Here is a 22,828-nt window from a genome sequence, read left to right on the forward strand (position 1 = left end):
AGGATGTGATTTGTTAACGGAGAGGGCCAAGGAGGATCGATGTGGGATCAGTGGAAAATTAATAAGCTAGTTTAGTTTTTACATTCTTGTGCTATAAACCTGTTGTTGAAGCCTGAAAAATCCTTCCGTAGTTTATTCACTCCGTCATCAGTAGTTTTTTGGCACAGTTTAGTTTATTATAGTACAGATTTTATGATACATCGGGTCTGCTGAATTTGCATTGCAGTGCGTAGGCGCTGGGCCTCTCTAACCTTTCCCGACTCCTGCGCGCGATGCAGTACTTTGCTCTGCCCTCAACAGCGCAGACAAAGTACGCCTGCGCCGGGGCTGCAACAGTAAGCAAGGAGGATGACGACATCGTATGAAGATGGGAGGCGCTTTACCCGGACCTGCGACGCCCATCGGACCGGACCGCCCCTGGGTGAGTATAATAAAAATTGTTTTTCTTCTCTTTCAGGTCGGACCAGGACTTATCTACAGCATTATAGAATGCTGTAGATAAGCCCAGAAAGGCAGTGGTCGTATCTTATAGCGGCAAAACGAGGTAACTGGTTCCCTTTAATGGTTTATCAGGACTTATGTTGAGTAGCTTTGAGTTTTTTTGGTCTCATTACTATCTATTGTCTATTTTGTATGTACATCTTGGTCTATCTACCTCGTTGCATTTTGTTTATTTGCACAATTTATCTCATGGTGTTCTTTGTAGACAAATGGGACCCATTAGAAGGTTGTTACTGTGTTCCAGGGTAACCGGTCCATTTTTGTGGGTAACCTCAGTGAGCACATTGGGGGAGGGTTTTTTGTCCTTACATAGACACTACAGAGCTCCAGGTGTAACCGCACCCCTAGCACTGAGTGACACTGCCTCTTGCTTTAGGGCCGGCTGTCAGTCAGTGCTGCGGCGCTGCTACAGCCACCGCTCTCTGTGCTCAGAGCTGGATGGAACCCGAAAGCTGCCAGTGGGAATACAGTTCTTTTTTTCCCCACACCGTTAGCTAAGTGCGGGAGTGGCGCACCATAAGAACACTATTAACCTGCCGATTAATCTGTATCTGCAGGTTAATAGCTTTTTTTTTCTGTTTCTGTGATAGATCTGATGAGAAAATAAACCCTGATTCAGAGCCTGTGAACTTTAGGGCAGAACCACCATATGTGGTAGATGTCACCAGTGGATCTGAATGATTAGGAATAGTTTTAGCAACTCTGGCTGCGATCAGATACCATCTCATCATAACTTTATAGTTGGTTTCTAGCATCAAAGTATTAAAGGGAACCTGTCACCCCCCTCAGGCGTTTGTAACTAAAAGAGCCACCTTGTGTAGCACAAATGCATTCTGACAAGGTGGCTTTTTTAGTTATACTCCCTGCACATGCTGAAATAAGCATTTATAAAATGTGCCCCCTCATACGTGAAACCGTCCCGGAGGCGGATCTTTCCTTCCTAATCACGGGCCTGTGTGCGCCGGGCGTCGCCTCCTCTTGCAGCATTATTGTCCCCGGCGCCTACACATTGGTTTTTTTTGGGGCATGCGCAGTTGCGCTGCCCTTTGTACTTACAGCGCAGGCGCCGGGGATGATAATGCAGCATAAGGCTATGCAGATAAGGCTATCTTGGCAATTACCCAAACTCGGAACCTAAGGGAGGATGAGGCACCTGCTCAGGAACACTCTGTTTCCTTCAAATGGGTAAACTGTCCTTCCCGAAATTTCCCTAATCACAGGGAATTTTAAGCGATTATGTCTAAACACTGGGAGCACCCTGACAAGGGCTTCCCAGGAAGGAAGCGGCTAGATATTCTTTATCCCTTTAGGCCAGACCTCGTTAGTAAACTGGATGAGTCCCTTAATCTGGATCAACCGGTTTCCCGCCTGTCTTTCAACACAGTCTTGTCTTTACTGGACTGTGCATCTCTTAAGGATTCTACGGATAGACAGATTTAATCTTTGTCAGCCTTTGAAGCAACTGGGGCATCCCTCTGTCCCATATTTGCCTCCACCTGGGTGGCTGAGTCCATGTCTACCTGAGCAGGAATGCTTTGTCAGGGTATTCTAGCGGCAGCTCCTCCAGATGAGATGGTAGATCTGGCAGATCAGATTGCCCATGCTGGCAAATATCTTGTGACTGCTCCCTTTGATGTGGCTGGTTGCTCCGCCAGGGCTATCAGCAACATTGTTGCTATACGCCGCATTCTCTGGCTGAAAGGATGGAAGGCGGAAAAAAGTCCCTCACTGGCTTTGCCTTCCAAGGCTCTAGAATTTTTGCGTCCAACTAGATCCAATAATTTCGGATGCCACCAGCGGGAAAAGTACCTCGCTTCCCCAGTCCAAGTCTAAACGTTCTTTTAATAGGAAAGGGTTGCTTCAATCTCAAGAGAGATAGTAACTTACGGCTGCAAAATCGACTTTTCTTCTCCCCCCCCTCCAGGAAGACGTTTCCTTCTGTCTCACCCGCCAAGACATCTGTCACAGGCCCCAGGGGTTCTTCAGGCCACCTCTTCCCTACCACGCACGGGAGTAATTATAATAATAATAATAATAATTTTTATTTATATAGCGCCAACATATTCCGCAGCGCTTTACAAATTATAGAGGGGACTTGTACAGACAATAGACATTACAGCATAACAGAAATACAGTTCAAAACAGATACCAGGAGGAATGAGGGCCCTGCTCGCAAGCTTACAGACTATGAGGAAAAGGGGAGACACGAGAGGTGGATGGTAACAATTGCTTTAGTTATTCGGACCGGCCATAGTGTAAGGCTCGGGTGTTCATGTAAAGCTGCATGAACCAGTTAACTGCCTAAGTATGTAGCAGTACAGACACAGAGGGCTATTAATTGTACCCCTCCCCAGGAACAAACGGTTTTCAGGGTTTTACTCTATTCCTTTCATAGTCCTGAAGAAAGACGGATTTCTCCTTCTGATTTTGGACCTCAAGTGATTGAACTGTCACATTTGGATCCGCCATTTCAGGACTGAGTCCCTATGTTCGGTAATCGCTTCCATGTAACTGGGAGAATTTCTTCACATTCCTGTTTGTGTTTAGCATCAGAGGTTCCTATGGTTTTCTATCCAGGAGGATCTTTATCAGTTCACAGCCCTTCCTTTCGACCTGGCCTCTGCCCCCAGACTATTCACGAAGGTCATGGCAGCGGTCCTGAACATCCTTCGCTCCAAGGGAATTCTCATAATTCCTTACTTGACGATCTTCTATTCAAGGGGCCGTCCTGCCGAGACTGCAACCAGAGTCTTCAGTTTACTCTGGGCACTCTGGTCCACCTTGGCTGGATTATCAACAGAGAGAAGTCCTCCATGACCCCAGCTCAGCACCTGGTGTTTCTGAGTATAAGGTTCGACACGACCCAAGCCTGTGTCTTCCTTCCAAAGGAAAAGTTTTCATCCCCCTGCCAGGGGATCCGTACTCTAAAGCGACCAGCTTCTCTCCCTCCTACGGTCCTGCATGAGAGTTCTAGGGAAGAGGATTGCCACCATGGAAGCCATTCCTTTTGCCCAGTTCCATAACAGTCCTTTTCAGCTGGCCCTCTGGTCGGCTTCGGGCAAGAGGACCTTCTCCCTGGATCGGCCCGTGCAATTTTCTTTGCCCTTCGCCACTGGCAGACCCTCTTCGCGGGCCAGCCGGTCCGCATACAGTCGGACAACACCACGACTTGCATAAAATCGTCAAGGCGGAACTCTCAGCAAACAGGTTATGATAGAGGTAACAAGGATTCTGCGATGGGCAGAATGTTTTGTTTCCGCCAGATCAGCCGTGCACATTCCGGGGTAGAAAATCGGGCAGTGGCCCACCTTAGCAAGAATGGACCCTGCTAAGGTGCTCTCCCCACAGCCCACACCGAACATCAGCACCGCTGACACCGAACTTATCCTGAGGAAGACACCATGCCTCCTGTTACCCTGCTGTACCACCGCCAGCCCTCAGGTAAGATACTTTAAATTTGGACAATAAGACGGACCCACATCTTATAAAAATCTTTTTTTTCTGCTGTTTTCACCCCAAAATTTGGGGTGCATCTTATAGTCCGAAAAATCGTGTATACTGTATCAATCATATCTGACTCCGTTACGGTTTTTAAAATGGGTTGGTTCCAATTCTCAGAATGTTTGAGATGTCGCTCACTAGATGCAAATTTTATACGTATGGTATGGGGCTGCCCTATTCTTCTTTCCTACTCGAGCGAGGTAACATCGTTGTTGGCATCCTTAATACAAACCCATGTTCCTCTTAGTCCATTAGTCTGTTTATTTAGGGTATTGGATGAGGAGACGTGGGGATACCATGCTAGGATTTTCCTGCTTGAGACACTTTTTCTGGACAGCAAGATGTTGGCATTACGTTGGATGTGTGGTTCATATCCCTCTCTCAGAGCTTGGATTGAATTGTTAAATTCAGTTATACCGTATGAACGAGCACTATATCAGAATAGGGGTTGTTTAGGGAAATTTGACAAGATTTGGGACAGATAGAACTCTTTTTATCTTGCTCTACTAGTACGTAGTGGTCTAGTACCACCGTGAATATTATCGTTAAAATGCATCAAGTTATATTTTATGGCATCACAAGACTATTATCTACTATATAATTGTCTAAGGGTCACTTCCGTCTTTCTGTCTGTCTGTCCTTCTGTCTGTCACGGATATTCATTGGTTGCAGCCTCTGTCTGTCATGGAATCCAAGTCGCTGATTGGTCTCGCCAGCTGCCTGTCATGGCTGCCGCGACCAATCAGCGACGGCCACAGTCCGATTAGTCCCTCCCCTGCAGTCAGCGCCCGGCGCCCGCTAAATACTCCCCCGCACTCACCGCTCACACAGGGTTAATGCCAGCGGTAACGGACCGCGTTATGCTGCGGGTAACTCACTTCGTTACCGCCGCTATTTACCCTGTGTAACCAAGTTTTTACTATTGATGCTGCCTATGCAGCGTTAATAGTAAAAACATCTAATGTTAAAAATAATAAAAAAAAATAAATTATATACTCGCCTTCCGCCGCCTTTCCCGCTCCGATGACCGCTCCATGCAAGCGGCAGGTTCTGGTGGTATGGGAGAAGGACCTGCCATGACGTCACGGTCATGTGACCACGACGTCATCACAGACCCTGCGCAAGAAGGACCTGCCATGACGTCACGGTCATGTGACCACGACGTCATCACAGGCCCTGCGCGCCTGCGCGAGAAGTACCTGCCGTGACGTCACGGTTATGTGACCGCGACGTCATCACAGGTCCTGCGCGACAAGGACCTGCCATGACGTCACGGTCATGTGATCGAACTACAACTGGCCCTCGGAAGGTGAGTATATGTTTATTTATTTTATTTTTAACCTGTGACATACATGGATGGGCAATATACTACGTAGCTGGGCAATATACTACGTTGCTGTGCAATATACTATGTGGCTCTGTGCTATATACTATGTGGCAGGGCAATGTACTATGTGGCTGGGCAATGTACTATGAGGCTGGGCAATGTACTATGAGGCTGGGCAATGTACTATGAGGCTGGGCAATGTACTATGTGGCTGGGCAATGTACTATGTGGCTGGGCAATGTACTATGTGGCTGGGCAATGTACTATGTGGCTGGGCAATGTACTATGTGGCTGGGCAATGTACTATGTGGCTGGGCAATGTACTATGTGGCTGGGCAATGTACTATGTGGCTGGGCAATGTACTATGTGGCTGGGCAATGTACTATGTGGCTGGGCAATGTACTATGTGGCTGGGCAATGTACTATGTGGCTGGGCAATGTACTATGTGGCTGGGCAATGTACTATGTGGCTGGGCAATGTACTATGTGGCTGGGCAATGTACTACGTGGCTGGGCAATGTACTACGTGGCTGGGCAATGTACTACGTGGCTGGGCAATGTACTACGTGGCTGGGCAATGTACTACGTGGCTGGGCAATGTACTACGTGGCTGGGCAATGTACTACGTGGCTGGGCAATGTACTACGTGGCTGGGCAATGTACTACGTGGCTGGGCAATGTACTACGTGGACATGCATATTCTAGAATACCCGATGCGTTAGAATCGGGCCACCATCTAGTTAATAATATTGTGTAAATATACTTGGCAAGCGGGATAGTTGCAGTTTAATTAGATGTGTAGTATCATTTTGAGCTATATACTACCAAATATATATGTGGTTCAATATTGGTTTCTGTTTATTTGTTAATTAATCTATTGTCCATACAGCATTATATGGACTTGAGAAACTAAAGTTGTACAAACAGTTTAATGTACAAATTTGCTGTTCTTTTATAACTGCTTTGACAGATGCATATGTATTATTTTGGTTGTATACTAATGTGTACATTTTGTGGTTTAATTAACGAATTAAAAAAAAAAGAGATCCCCGTAATCCTGATAGCTCCAGACTGGCCAAGAAGGGCCTGGTGAACATGCTCATGGACGCCCCCCGAAAGCTTCCAAGCCATCCAGATTTTCTCTCTCTAGGCCCCCTCTTTCACCAGAGTTCACAGTCTCTAAGTTTAACAGCATGGCCGTCGAGGTCGTAGTACTGAGGGAGGTTGGTTTGTCCCATCAGGTCTTTCAGACCATGATTAGGGCCAGAAAACCAGCATCCTTGTGTATCTACTACAGATGCTAAAAGGCCTTCTTCTGGTGGAGTGAGGTTAATGGTTTGGTCCCTGTGTCATTTTTTCTTCCTTACATTCTTGGTTTTCTATAAGCGGGTCTTGACGCTAGTCTATCGCTCTGTCAATTCTTTTCCAGCGAAATCTGGCTTCTCGTTCCCAGGTAAAGACCTTTCTTCAAGGAGTTGCCCTCCTGGCACCTCCTTATCATCTTCCTATAGGTCCATGGAATTTTAACCTTGTCTTTGGCGCTCCAGTGCACTCCTGTTGAGCCCATTCAAGACATCACGTTTTCTCTCCTGTCATGGAAAGTTGTCTTCTTAGTTGCACTACGTCCATCAGGAGAGTTTCCGAGTCAGCGGCATTGTCCTGCCATTCCCCGTTCCTGATTCTACATCAGGACAAGGTATTTCTCAGGCCTGTTCCTTCCTACCTAAGGTGGTCTCTTCATTTCACATTAATGAAGACATTGTCCTTCCTTCTCTGTGTCTCTCTCCGGTCCATCCCCTGGATTAGTTCCTCCACAAGCTGCATCCTGTCAGAGTTATCTGAATCTACCTTTCAAGGACTGCTCCCTTTCGTCAATCTGATGCCTTGTTCGTCATCTCTGAAGGTCGTCGTAAAGGGCTCCCAGCTTCTAAGTTCACTATTGCCGTTGGATTCGTTCAGCAATATTGGAGCCTTACCGTGTTCAGAACAAACAGCCTCCTCCAAGGGTGAAGGCTCAATCCGCTCAGCGGTGGGAGCCTCCTGGGCTGTTTGTGACCAGGCCTTGGCTTTCCACATTGTAAGGCCGCAACCTGGTCATCTTTGTACTCCTTTGTGAGTTTTAAACGGGTTCATACCCATGCCTCTTCTGATGCAGGCCTGGGAAGGAAGGTGCTGCAGGCGGTGGTTACGCACCGGCCGACCTGAGTTCGTTTTTATTTGCATCTTTTCTGTTTCCCACCCTAGGAGCTGCTTCGGGACGTCCCATGGTTACCTATGTCACCCAACTTGGGGGGTGCTTGGGGGAACTGAATGTTACCCCGTAAAGGGGCTAGAGTTAGAAAGGGGGGAGGAATATTTTAGTGAGTCCCAGATTTTAGGGAGTGTGATATTATGGGGTTTGAAATATGTTTGCATTGGGTTGAGAGGAGCCATAGTAAGACATCAAGGGGGAGGGGGGTGGTACTCCGGAATTTTATTCCAAAATTGTGCTGATGTAAAGTAGACATGTGGGAAATGTTATTTACAGTGGAGAAATAAGTATTTTATCCCTTGCTGATTTTGTAAGTTTGCCCACTGACAAAGACATGAACAGTCTATAATTTTAAGGGTAGGTTAATTTTAACATTGATAGAATATCAAAAATAAAATCCAGAAAATCACATTGTATAAATTTGTATACAGTACAGACCAGCACCCCATCACTCTCCTTCTTGGTCAAATAGCCCTTACACAGCCTGGATGTGTGTTTGGGATCATTGTACTGTTGAAAAATAAATGATGGTACAACTAAACGCAAACCGGATGGAATAGCATGCCGCTGCAAGATGCTGTGGTAGCCATGCTGGTTCAGTATGCCTTCAATTTTGAATAAATCCTCAACGGTGTCACCAGCAAAGCACCCTCACACCATCACACCCCCTCCTCCATGCTTCACAGTGGGAACCAGTCATGTAGAGTCCATCCTTTCACCTTTTCTGCGTCGTACAAAGACATGGTGGTTGGAACCAAAGATCTCAAATTTGGACTCATCAGACCAAAGCACAGATTTATCGGTCGTCCATAACAGCACTACGGAAACCTACAGATACATAAGGGCGGCACCTCTCCCACGCATCAGTTGGTTTCCTGTTCCTGGAGGACAGGATTCCCTTCAGATACGACGACTTCGTTCACCTATCAACACCCAGGCCGGCTGTCCGACCCAGGTAGCGAGGGGGTCTCCTACCTTGGGCAGTGCGGGTCCCTGGAAGCGCCACGGTGGGTCCGGGTAGGACTCCACGACAGTGAGCGGTGCAGGCTGGGGCGACGTCCGGAGGAGGTCCATCCCCAGTGGCAGCAAGGTGAGTGTGTCCCCCCCCAGAGCGGTTCACCCTCCTGGGCCTCGGTCTTCCCCACCTCTGGCCCCCGTCAGTGCAGTGCGGTGCAGGCTTTCCGGGAGCGCCCTGTGCGCTCCTTTCGGTTCGGGGGGCGGGACCGGAGCCGGGGGTCGGGCGCTGGCTTCTGCCGCGATTGCCGCTGTGCTGCGGCCGTGAGCGGCGGTAGTGTAGCGGCGGGTGGCTGGGGGGTCCGGAGGAGCCGTCCCCGGCTTCCGGAAGCGTCCCTGAGCTCTCTGCCCGAAACCGGAAGTGACGCGCAGGGGGTGGGGCCTAAACCGGCCGGTTTTTTGCTTACAGCGCCGCTGTCCTGCATGCGGCGGGGGCGATTGGGGGTGGGGGAGCTTCCTGCACGTGGGGGGGTTGATTCGGCCACACAGCTGCACATGTTCCGGATCCGGGGAAGGGCTATTTATAGCCGAACAGAACGCTGCAGGGCTGCTTGTGTGCCCATCTGCAGCTATGGATGAGCCGGAAGCTGCCGTCGGTCTGCTGGAGCAGGAGCTGGACAGATCCTCGGAGAAGTCCCATGCAAACCCCCAGCCGAAGACCCGCGGACGCAGTTTTCAGCCTAGTCGCAGATCTAGACAACAGGATCTGGACCGACCCCCCCCCCCAGTGATCCGGTACCTACCGCTACTGCCTGGGTAAGAGATCTTCGTGAACATACCCTGATGCAGTCTTTTCCTATGTTTATTTCTGTAGGGGAAAAAATGCGCTGGTAAAGTAAAAAACAAGGAGTGCGCACTATGCGCTTGCCATTTGCCCGACGCCTACCCTAAGAGACTTTGTCAGTCGTGTGTGCGGCAGACGGTGGCGGAAGAGTCTCCTGATTTTACATCAAACCTTAGGGAGATTATCAGGAAGGAGGTGAAAGATTCCCTAAAATCCCTGTCCCGGGGGGAAACTTCCAAAAGAAGAAGGGAGCCTAGCGCCTCAGATTCGGATTCGTCCGCTGGCCCTAGAAAGGAGAATGATTCAGACACCTCTGTCTCCTCGGCGTCCTCTTCAGAAGAGGATTCTAATCGTTTCTGTTTCCCGCTGGACCAGATGGACAAGCTGATCAAATCAGTTAGATCCACCATGGGGGTGGCTGACGAAAGGCCAGAACTTTCAGCGCAGGATCTAATGTTTGGCGGTCTAGACCCAAAAAAGCGTAGGTCTTTTCCGCTTAATGACAAGGTTCAGAACCTTATCAAAAGGGAATGGAAAAAGCCAGAGAAGAAAGGCTCTTTTCCACCGGCCTTTAAACGCAGATATCCCTTTGAGGACCCCCTGGTGAATACGTGGGATAAAGCACCAAAATTGGACGCAGCAGTAGCTAAGGCGTCTAAAAGATCATCTATCCCCTTTGACGACATGGCTTCCCTAAGAGATCCCCTCGATAAGAAGGCTGACTCTTTTCTTAAAGGGACATGGGAGATGTCAGCGGGTGCCCTAAGACCTGCAGTAGCGGGGACATGTGCAGCCAGATCAATGATGGTTTGGCTGGATCAGCGAGGATCCAAATTGGAAGAGGGAGTCTCCAGGGATTCTATGTTAAAATTCCTGCCAACAATTCAGAATGCCGCTGCCTTTCTCGCGGACGCATCTGCAGATTTGGCAAGGATGGCGGCCAGAGCGGCTGGATTATCAAATGCGGCACGCAGGGCCCTATGGCTGAAATGTTGGCCGGGTGACCTTCAATCGAGATCCCGTCTGTGCTCTATCCCATGCGAAGGGGAATACCTGTTTGGTCCAGTCCTGGACGAACTGCTGGAGAAAGCCGGAGACGAGAAGAAAAAATTTCCCAGTCTACCGACCACTTCTTACAGGCGTCCCTTCGCAGGGAAAAGGTTCTTCCGAAGGAGACTGGCTAGAGACCAGAGCAGATGGGACGATAAAAGGAAGAAAGGTACTGGATTTATGTTTGGAGGTGGGGGACGTCAGGAACCATCCGGGGAAGTCAAAAAACCACCCCAATGACTAGTCGCCCCGGTGGGAGGTAGACTATCTGCCTTCTACCCGGCCTGGTCTAAAATCTCCAGTAGTGATTGGATTTTGGGGATAATAGCTACGGGTCTGCAGCTAGAGTTCTCCTCTATCCCTCAGAACTTCTTCAGAATCACCCCTCTCAGGTCCTCTCCAGCAGAACAGGCGGCCCTGGAAGCGGAAGTTCACGACCTGCTCAATAAGAATGTCTTGTCAGAGGTTCCGGAAGGAGAACAGGGTAGTGGATTCTACTCTCCTCTATTCCTGATACGTAAACCTGACGGCTCCTTCAGAACAATTATTAACCTTAGAGCTCTGAATAATTTCCTGACCGTTCAATCATTTAAAATGGAAACTATTAACACCGCAATAAAGCTGCTGTTTAAAAACTGCTTTATGGTAGTATTGGATTTGAAGGACGCCTATTACCATATCCCTATTTATGCAGGTCACCAACGATACCTGAGGGTGGCGGTACGGTTGGATGGGGTAGTCAGACACTTCCAGTATAGGGCCCTTCCCTTTGGTATTTTGGTCGCCCCTCGGGTGTTTACCAAAGTAATGGCGGAAGTTATGGCACACCTGCACGAGTCTGACATTCTAATAATCCCCTACCTGGACGATCTCCTTATCGTAGGTAAAACGGCGGATCACTGTCTGGAGCAGTTACATAAAGTGATGTCGGCTCTAGAGCATCTGGGGTGGATGCTAAACGTTAAAAAATCACGGTTACAGCCCATGACGATGCAGCAATTTTTAGGCCTGACCCTGGATTCCCAGGTTCAGGAATGCAGTTTGCCTCAAGAAAAAATTGATCGCCTGCACCTTCAAGTGCTGAATGCCTCTAAAATCCCCACCATGTCCCTTAGAAGAGCCATGTCTCTGTTAGGCTCTCTCTCGTCCTGTATTCCAGCGGTCCGATGGGCCCAGTATCATACGAGGATACTTCAGGGCGAGGTGCTGTTACTTCAAAAAAGGTTGGGGGGATGTCTGGAGAGCCTGCTGACCCTATCCCAAGATGCTATTGTATCCATCGGACGGTGGCTAGACCGAGAGAACCTGTCCACGGGGGTCCCCTGAGAATATAATGTAACTCGTATTGTCACCTCGGACGCTAGCCCTTCTGGGTGGGGGGCTCACATGGGGGATACATTGGTCCAGGGGCTTTGGGATCGGGGTCAGATGGAGATGTCTTCCAATCTAAAGGAGTTAACGGCTGTGGAACAGGCGGTTAAAACACTCTTTGTCTATCTACAGGGCCACCACGTGCGGGTATTCTCGGACAATCGGGTCACCGTGGCATACATAAATCACCAAGGCGGGACTCGTTCCAAATCCCTGATGTGTGTAGCAGATCGTCTGTTTCATCTAGCAGAGCAACATCTTTTCTCATTGACGGCTCTTCACATAAGAGGGGCAGAAAACACTACGGCGGATTTCTTAAGCTGCAACACATTAAGGCAGGGAGAGTGGTCCCTGAACGGCTCCATCTTCAACCTCATCGTGGAAAGATGGGGTCAGCCAGAGGTAGACCTGTTTTCCACAAAAGAAAACAGGAAAGTGGCACAATTCTGCTCTCTGAACCCCAGAGAAAATCCCCTGTCAGTAGACGCCCTCCTCATAGACTGGAACTTCAGGCTAGCCTACGCCTTTCCTCCCCTGTCTCTACTTCCTCTGGTGGTGAGGAAAATCAGGAAGGACAAAGCCACAGTGATATTAATTGCCCCCTTCTGGCCCAGAAGGACGTGGTTTCCATGCCTAAGGGCTATGTCGATATCCGATCCATGGGTCTTGCCAGACATCCCGGATCTCCTATCCCAGGGCCCAGTCTACCATCCTCGGGCGGTTGGCCTTCATCTGACGGCGTGGATTTTGAGCGGGCGCTGTCAAAAGATAGGGGGTTCTCTCCGGCCCTTATTAACACGCTGCTGAAGAGCAGAAAAATGATAACCACAAAAATCTATGTCAGAATCTGGAAGAGATTTCTTCAGAACCCGGGGGCAACAGCTGGACAGTCAATACCGATTGTCCAGATCTTGGAATTCTTACAAAAGGGGTTAGATATGGGGTTGTCCCCAAATACTCTTAAAGTGCAGGTGTCAGCCTTAGGGGCCCTCTTTGGCTGTAACATTGCTGAGAATCACTGGGTCAGCAGATTCATCAGGGCAACAAAACGGTCTAGGCCAATGGTAAAGAATAGGGTCATGCCATGGGACCTGAACCTAGTCCTCTCAGCCATGACAGAGGCCCCATTTGAGCCAATTACTTCAGCCTCTATTAAAAATCTATCCCTTAAAGTAGCCTTCCTGGTAGCCCTAACATCGGCACGTAGGATAGGCGACATCCAAGCATTATCCAGGGTTCCCCCTTACATGCAGCTTAGGGATGATAGAGTAATACTGTCCCCTGATCCAGCATATCTTCCTAAAGTAGTGTCCAGATTCCACAGAACACAGGAAATAGTTCTTCCATCTTTTCTCCCCAATCCTACTAACGATAAGGAAAGGAAGCTACACACTTTAGATGTAAAAAGATGTATCCTGGAATATCTAGCAGTAACCGATCCCTGGAAGATAGATAACACCCTATTTGTGTCCTATCAGGGTAGTAGGAAAGGTCATAGAGCATCGAAATCTACTTTAGCTAGATGGATCAGGGAGGCTATCTCGCTGGCATACGTCTCAAAGGGCAAGCCGGCGCCTAAAGGTCTAAAAGCGCATTCCACTAGAGCTATGGCGGCTTCGTGGGCGGAAAGATTGGAGGTGTCGATCGACCAAATTTGTAAGGCTGCTACTTGGTCTACTCCAAACACTTTCTATAACCACTATAGATTAAACCTGTGTGCCTCTTCTGACCTCTCTTTTGGTGTGAGGGTGCTGCAAGCTGTAGTCCCTCCCTAGTTAGTTACTCTCTGTAATTCTCTCCGTAGTGCTGTCATGGACGACCGATAAAGTCTTAGTTACTCACCAGTTAACGGTGTTTCTCGGAGTCCATGACAGCACCTGTACATACCCTCCCGTCTTCTTAAGTTCTGGGTGTACACCTCTTCCTTTATTTATATAATTCACGGGTAGTGAATAGTTTATTATTGTATCATGGTTTATTATGTATGCTATTAACCTTCGTGGTCCTCTTGTGCTCTGTAAACCAACTGATGCGTGGGAGAGGTGCCGCCCTTATGTATCTCTAGGTTTCCTGTTCCTGAAGGGCGGATCCCCTCTCTCCGTAGTGCTGTCATGGACTCCGAGAAACACCGTTAACCGGTGAGTAACTAAGACTTTCCTTTGGTCTAATGTCCATTCCTTGTGTTCTTTAGCCCAAACAAGTCTCTTCTGCTTGTTGCCTGTCCTTAGCAGTGGTTTCCTAGCAGCGATTTTACTATGAAGGCCTGCTGCACAAAGTCTCCTCTTAACAGTTGTAGTAGAGATGTGTCTGCTGATAGGAAACTGTGTGGCATTGACCTGGTCTCTGAGCTGCTGTTAACCTGCAATTTCTGAGGCTGGTGACTCGGATAAACTTATCCTCAGAAGCAGAAGTGACTCTTGGTCTTCCTTTCCTGGGGCAGTCCTCATGTGAGCCAGTTTCTTTGTAGCGCTTGATGGTTTTTGCAACTGCACTTGGGGACACTTTCAAAGTTTTCCCAATTTTTCAGACTGACTAACCGTCATTTCTTAAAGTAATGATGGCCACTCATTTTTCTTTACTTAGCTGCTTTTTTCTTGCCATAATACAAATTCTAACAGTCTATTCAGTAGGACTATCAGCTGTGTATCCACCAGACTTCTGCTCAACACAACTGATGATCCCAACCCCATTTATAAGGCAAGAAATCCCACTTATTAAACCTGACAGGGCATACATGTGAAGTGAAAACCATTTCCAGTGACTACCTCTTGAAGCTCATCAAGAGAATTCCAAGAGTGTGCAAAGTAGTCATCAAAGCAAAAGGTGGCTACTTTGAATAACCTAGTATATGAGACATATTTTCAGTTGTTTCACACTTTCTTGCTAAGTATATAATTCCACATGTGTTAATTCATAGTTTTGATGCCTTCAGTGTGAAGTTACAATGTTCATAGTCATGAAAATACAGAAAAATCTTTAAATGAGAAGGTGTCCAAACTTTTGGTCTGTACTGTACATGTATTTGCCTTTTTCAGTGAGAAATAAGTATTTGATCCTCTACCAATCATTAAGAGTTCTGGCTCCTACAGACCAGTTAGACGCTCCTCATAAACTCGTTACCTACACTAAAAAAAAAAAAAAAAAAAACCTCCTGTCCACAGACTCCATTAATCAGTCAGACTCTAACCTCTGCAACATGGGCAAGACCAAAGAGCTTTATAAGGATGTCAGAGACAAGATCATAGACCTGCATAAAGCTTGAATGGGCTACAAAACCATAAGTAAGACGCTTATGAGATGGAGGCAACTGTTAGTGCAATAGTAAGAAAATGGAAGAAATAGAAGATGACTGTCAATCGACATCGATCTGGGGCATCATGCAAAATCTCACCTCATCGGGGAGGAAGGTGAGAGATCAGCCTAAAACTACAAGGGGGAACTTGTTAATGATCTCAAGTCAGCTGGGAACACAGTCACCAAGAAAACCATTTGGAGGAAGAAAAATGCTGCCTATGACCCAAAGAACACCATTCTGCTAAGGGCAGAGGGCTACTTCACTGCATCAGTGGGAGAATGGATGGAGCCATGTACCGTAAAATCCTGAGTGACAACCTCCTTCCCTCCGCCAGGACATTAAAAATGGGTTGTGGCTTGGTCTTCCACTAAGACAATAACCCCAAACATACAGCCAAGGCAACAAAGGAGTGGCTCAAAAAGAGGCACATTAAGGTCATGGAATGGCCTAGCCAGTCTCCAGACCTTAATCCCATAGAAAACTTATAGAGGGAGTTGAAGCTCCGAGTTGCCAAGCGACAGCCTCAGAATCTTAATGATTTAAAGATGATCTGCAAAGAGGAGTGGACCAAAATTCCTCCTGACGTGCGCAAACCTCATCATCAACTAAAAAAAAGTCTAACTCCTGTGCTTGCCAACAAGGGTTTTGCCACCAAGTATTAAGTCTTGTTTGCCAGAGGGATCAAATACTTATATCTCACTGCTAAATGCAAATAAATGTATAGAATTTATACAATGTGATTTTCTGGATTTTATTTTTGATATTCTATCTCTCAATGTTAAAATTGACCTACCCTTAAAATTATAGACTGTTCATGTCTTTGTCAGTGGGCAAACTTACAAAATCAGCAAGGGATCAAATACTTATTTCCCCCACTGTATAACTATTTTGTGTGACATATTTCTCTGATTTACGGGCATCAAAATTAAGTTTGAAAATTGTGATTTTTTTTTTGCCAAATTTCCGTTTTTTTTCCCACAAATAAACGCAAGTCATATCAAAGAAATTTTGCCTCTTTCATGAAGTACAATATATCACGAAAAAAAACCGTTTCAGAATCGCCAAGATCCGTTGAAGAATTCTAGAGTTATTACCACATAAAGTGACAGTGGTCAGAATTGTAAAAATTGATCTGGTCATTAACGTGCAAACCACCCTTGGGGGTAAAGGGGTTAATAAATTAAAAATTACTTATTTTACTCGGACTCCCATGACAGCAGGACGAGAGAGGGGATCCGCCCATTAGGAACAGGAAACCTACAGATACAAAAGGGCGGTACCTCTCCCTTGCCTCAGTTGGTTTCCTGTTCCTGAAGGGGACGGATGCCTACAGAAGGAATACGGTAGCGGGGGGGTCTCCTACCTCGGCCGGTGCGGAGATCCCTGGAGACGCCACGGTGGTCCTTGCTGGATTTCACGGCAGTGGCGTTCGCAGCAGGGAGCGGAGTCCGGAGGATTTCCTGCCTCCATCAGCGCCGGCACAGGTAAGTATTCCCATTGGTGGTGCAGCGGTATGGCGTGGCTGCGGGTGCCGGGCTCAGGCGTGTGGGTGAGCTCCCGGAGCGCTGCGCTCCATCCCCGGCGTCCTGCACAGCTCTCAGTGCGTGCTGGAGCATTTCCGGGTGCAGTGACGTCAGGGGGCGGGGTTAGCGGTCGCTTCCGGGTCACCGGACGTCTGCGCATGCGCAGTCGTCCCAAGATGGCGGCGCCCATCGCGTCTGTGTGCCGGTTTTGACCGCAAGATCTCCTGCCCTCTGCTGTATCCTGGACCAATAGGGACAGCGCCGGCCCATCTGCTGACCGGATCCAAGGGGTATTTATGCAGGTGGAGATGTTAGATCCCTGCTTTTGGTCGCATTTCGTCATGGAGAGTGGTGGTGAGCAGCAGCAGCTGCCAGACGAGGTACGTCAGAAGCCCAAACAGAAGGATAGAGGCGACCAGCCCAGTCGTAAGAGCTCTTCCGAACAAGGATCCAGAGCTTCGACTAAAGAAACCCCTCGGATTCCGGTACTTTACTTTGGCGCACGGGTAAGTGATCTACGTGAAAGTTCACTCTGTGACGCGGGCCCCTTATACTTTATCATTCCAGGGGAAGAAGAGTACGTGAAAGTCTAAACATAGGGAGTGTGCCCTCTGTGGAGTCCCTCTACCTGACTCTTGTTCAAAAAAACTATGTGCCCCCTGTATACAGCAGACGGTGAGGTCTACAGGAGCGGGTTGGTGGTAGTGACATTAGGTCAGATATTAGTTATCTCCTATATTGTCCTCCCCTAGGTAGCAGAAGAGTCAGTAACTCCGACAAATCTGAGGGAAATGATCCGGCTGGAAGTAAGGGAATCACTACGGTCCCTATCCCAAGCGGAAGGCTCAAAGCATAGGACTCTCTTGGACTCTAATTCTTCAGAGGAAGAAAGAGAGGAAAATTCCTATCTCTCCAGTCCTCTCTCCTCTTCATCAGATGAGGAGTCAGGACGATTCTGTCTACCCTTGGATAAAATCGACAAAGTTGTCAAATCAGTTAGAGGCACCATGGGTATAGAGGAACCTAAATCACAACCCTCGAAACAGGAGATGATGTTTAGCGGACTTGATCGTAAAAAACATAGATCTTTCCCGGTAAACGAAAAGATTCAGGACTTGATCCTTAGAGAATGGAAGAAACCAGAAAAAAAGGGGGCCTTACCACCAGCATTAAAACACAGGTATCCCTTTGACGATCCGGTTGTGGATACATGGGATAAAGCTCCTAAATTGGACGCGGCTGTTGCAAAGGCGTCAAAGAAAGCCTCATTACCCTTTGAGGATATGGGGACCCTCAAGGATCCTCTGGATAGAAAAGCAGATATATTCCTTAAAGGTACCTGGGAGATGGCGGCTGGATCTCTCAGACCTGCTGTGGCGGCAACATGTACGGCCAGATCATTAATGGTCTGGCTAGATCAGTTAGAGTCTCAGCTTAAGGACGGTGCATCCAGGGACACTATTCTGAAGGCTCTACCGACCATCCAGAATGCTGCAGCCTTCCTATCGGACGCATCGGTGGACTCTGTCAGAATGGCGGCTAGAGCGGCAGGACTATCCAACGCGGCTCGCAGGGCCTTGTGGCTGAAATGCTGGTCAGGTGACATTCAGTCTAGAACCAAGCTCTGCGCCATTCTGTGTGAAGGACAATACCTCTTCGGTCCAACTCTGGACGAGTTGTTGGAAAAAGCAGGGGATGACAAAAAGAAATTCCCCAATCTATATTCATCTTACCGCCGGCCGTTCAATCGAAGGAGATTTGGTCGCGGGAAGAAACGTGGGTCCTCTCCCACTAGAGAAAGTTTCAGATGGGAAGACAGACGCGGTAGAGGTACGGGATATATGTTTCGCCGTTCCTCAAAGGATCAGAAAAAACCGGCAGCATTCTCTTCAGCTTGGCTTGACATTACAAACAGTAAATGGGTCAGAGGCATCATTACTGAAGGTCTAAAACTGGACTTCAATCACTGGCCTCGTGAAAAATTTAAATTAACCCCTTTACGTTCCTCCCCCCTTGAGCAAGCAGCCCTGGAAGCAGAGGTTATCAACTTATGTTCCAAGAACGTGCTGATTGAAATTCCGGAATCAGAAAGAGGAAGGGGATTTTATTCTCCTCTTTTTCTGATTAAGAAACCAGACGGATCTTTTAGAACGATCATTAATCTCAAATGTCTTATTAAGTTCCTGGTCAATGAATCATTTAAAATGGAAACAATCAATTCAGCAATAAAAATGTTGTTTAATCACTGTTTCATGGTAGTTGTAGATCTAAAAGATGCATACTATCATGTTCCAATACATGAACACTTCCAGAGATTCCTGAGAGTAGCTGTGTCAATGGGGGGCCAGATTCGCCATTTCCAGTTCAGAGCTCTTCCCTTCGGCTTATCGGCAGCTCCTAGGGTGTTTACAAAGTTAGTGGCCGAAGTCATGGCACACTTACGAGAGTCTGACATCCTAATTATTCCCTACTTGGATGACTTTCTTATAGTAGGGAGCTCTGCAGACCATTGCCGTTCTCAGCTAGAGACAGCCACATCCAAACTTGAGCATCTGGGGTGGATCGTAAATTACGAAAAATCTCGTTTACAGCCCCAGAAAATACAAAGATTTTTGGGACTATTGTTAAACTCAGAATCCCAACAGTGTTGTCTTCCACCCGACAAGTTGTTACATATCCAGCAACAGGTGTCTAGGGCAATTGATAAGCCATCCATGACCCTTAGACAGGCTATGTCACTATTGGGTTCTTTAACCTCTTGCATTCCCGCCGTCCGTTGGGCCCAGTTCCACACCAGACCGTTACAATCCGAGGTGCTGGTTAATGATAGAATCTTACAGGGGTCCCTGCAGAATCAGATTACCTTAGGTGCAAAAGCACTCACATCTCTTAGGTGGTGGCTAGACAGTGAAAACTTATCAGCGGGAGTTCCCTGGGTGTCACAGGTAACACGTGTTGTAACAACGGATGCTAGCCCTTCGGGTTGGGGAGCACACATGGATGACATGATGGTTCAGGGTCTATGGTCCCCTCCCCTAACATCAGCCTCCTCCAACCAGAAAGAGTTAATGGCAGTAGAGCTTTCAGTGAAAAAATTCCTCATATATCTGCAGGGTCATCATGTCAAGATCCTATCGGACAACCAGGTGGCAGTCGCATACATAAATCATCAGGGTGGAACTCATTCCGAGTCACTGATGAGAGTGGCGGATCGTCTGTTCCAGACAGCAGAAAATCACTTCTTATCCCTAACCGCTCTACACATAAGAGGAAAAGAAAACATCAAAGCGGGCTTTCTAAGCCGCAACACCTTGAGACAAGGGGAGTGGTCCCTAAACAATTGCGTGTTCGATCAGATCGTCCACAAATGGGGACATCCAGAAGTAGATTTATTTGCTACCAGGGACAACCGGAAGACAACAAAATTTTGTTCCCTAAATCCCAGGGAAAATCCTCTGACGGTAGACGCTTTTCTAATCAAATGGGATTTTCAACTGGCGTATGCATTTCCTCCACTAGGCCTGTTACCCCTAGTAGTCAGGAAGATAAGAGAAGATCGGGCCAGAGTTATATTGATTGCCCCATTCTGGCCCAGAAGGGCCTGGTTCACTTGGCTCAGGATCATGTCAGTGGAGGACCCCTGGGTACTTCCGGACATTCCAGATCTGCTCTACCAGGGTCCGATCAGTCATCCTCAAGTAAAGAATCTCCATTTAACGGCATGGATTTTGAAAGGGCGTTGCTAAAACGCAAAGGGTTCTCCCCGAGTCTAATTGAGACCCTTATGAAAAGTAGAAAGCAAATAACCACAACAATTTACGCTAGAACCTGGCGGAAATTTCTGGCCTCTTCTGATTTTAATTTAGAAGAGGGATTACCTATAAAACAAATCTTAGAATTTCTGCAAAAAGGCTTAGAGCTAGATCTATCCACTAGTACTCTAAGGGTACAGGTGTCGGCCCTAGGGGCTCTATTTTCATGTAACATCGCCAATAATTATTGGATCTCGAGGTTCATTAAAGCATCTATTAGATCTAGACCCATACATAAAGATAGATCTATGCTTTGGGATCTCAACCTAGTACTGTCAGCATTGACTAGAGAGCCATTTGAACCTTTACAATCAGCTTCAATTAAGGCCCTATCTCTTAAGACAGCTTTTCTTGTGGCAATTACATCTGCCCGTAGAGTAGGAGACATACAAGCTCTCTCCAGGGTTTCCCCTTATACAGAGTTTCTACCAGACAGAGTAATCCTCAGACCGGACCCAGCCTATTTACCAAAAGTGTCATCACGGTTTCACAGGACACAGGAGATAGTTTTACCATCCTTCCTTCCCAATCCCTCCAACCCTAAAGAAGAACTACTCCATACATTAGATGTTAGGAGATGCCTGCTAGAATACATCTCTATTACTGACACATGGAAGAAAGATGATGCGTTGTTCTTATCTTTCCAAAACCCTAGAAAGGGACTCGGGGTATCAAAGTACACACTAGCAAAGTTTATTAGGATTAGGGAGGCTATCTCTTTGGCTTACACTGCAGGTGGAGGTCCGGCTCCGCAGAATCTGAGGGCGCATTCCACCAGGGCCATGGCTACATCCTGGGCGGAAAAGTCTGGAGTATCAATCGACCAGATATGTAAGGCGGCCACATGGTCATCCCCGTCCACCTTCTTTAAGCACTATAGGTTGGATTTGGGGGCTTCCTCTGATCTCACATTCGGGTTAACCCTTGTCAGGCTGCATAATTTTACAACCTTAACAGGCTGCATAGGTACAATTGTACCTTCACATATACCTCCACTGTGGGAAGACTTTACTTGGTTTCAGAAACTAAAGTTCATTCAGCTACAAATGTTATGCTGATATCTATTGTTCAGTGTTGTTACTGGTCACTTATGTTGCTGTCAATTAAGTTAATTCAAACTGGGAGTGGCTTCTACTTGTCTTCCTGCCTCCCTCCTCTCATTAGCCATTTTGCTGTTCATCTCATTGCTGTGAGCACACATTTCTAGGCTTGTGAAGTCTTCAATTTGTTGGAAACGAAGGTAGGAAAGTCTCACAGCATCTAACAGCCAGTTATACCTTTATTCTCATTATGTGGGGACAGAACAGTCAAATTGTCTTTCAGCCTGGACTTGGCTTACATATATTTTGTATGAAACTTATCACTATAGGTATAATTTTTATACGAAAAATGGATAATAATTAGTATCTACATATTGTTTTACGATGTTTTATTTATATTCAGCACAAAATACGAAGCCAAAATTCATCTAGCAAGTCATCATGAGTGATAGTAATGCTGGATCTAGTTTCCGCCATAATCCAAGAAAACGTGTTTGCAGGTTAGTATAATTTTGTGAAAAGCCAATAATGTAGTATTTCGGAAAATTATTTATTTTACATTTTTTCATATTTACAGATTTACGTCTGACGAAATAATGCGAATGCTAGAAGAATCTGATTCTGAGCATGAGGATGAACCATATGTTCCATCTGATGATGAAAACTATGTACCACAAGTGGATGTTACTGAAGAAGATTCAGACATTGAACAAGAAATGGTCATAGAGCATGAAAATGAATACGAATCAGACGAAAGTGTTGAGGATGATTCTGTGCCTCAAAGTGCAGGCGACATTTGGACTGCTAAGGATGAAACTCAATGGTGCAGTAATCCACTGCCAAATGCACAAACAAAATCTCGTAATGTCCTACGACAAAGAGGTGGCCCTGCAGCAATCAGCAACCTATATACAGCAAAAGAGCTATTCAAGTCCATCATGACTCCCGAGATGTGTGACATCATATTACGGGAAACGAATCGAAAGGCCAAGAGAGTTTGTGATGCTTACAACAACGAACTGGTACAACGTTTTCCTGATTCTTCCAAACGGCCACCACAAAAAACATTCAAGCAATTTACTGAAACTGAACTTCATGCATTTTTGGGCATACTGATTGCTGCTGGTGTGCACAGAGCCAACAAAGAGAATCTGGAGGAAATGTGGAATGTTGCTGCTCTGCCTCTTATACGTGCAGCCATGTCTCGTGACCGCTTCAAGATGATACTCAGATTTATCAGGTTTGACAACGAAAATACACGTGCAGAACGTGTGCAAACAGATAAAGCTGCACCAATACGGGACATCTGGACAATGCTGAACAGTAATCTGGAGAGAGCCTACAAGCCATATCATTGT

The 22,828-nt window shown here is 47.0% G+C and overlaps 1 protein-coding gene across 3 annotated transcripts in view; it reads left to right on the forward strand.

Annotated features, from left to right (window-relative positions):
* The window catches only part of TMEM266 (transmembrane protein 266), a 64,512-nt gene that overhangs the window by 30,160 nt on the left and 11,524 nt on the right, over positions 1-22,828 (forward strand). The window lies entirely within an intron of this gene.

Source organism: Ranitomeya imitator, chromosome 4, assembly GCF_032444005.1.
Source record: "Ranitomeya imitator isolate aRanImi1 chromosome 4, aRanImi1.pri, whole genome shotgun sequence".
Classification (NCBI taxonomy): domain Eukaryota; kingdom Metazoa; phylum Chordata; class Amphibia; order Anura; family Dendrobatidae; genus Ranitomeya; species Ranitomeya imitator.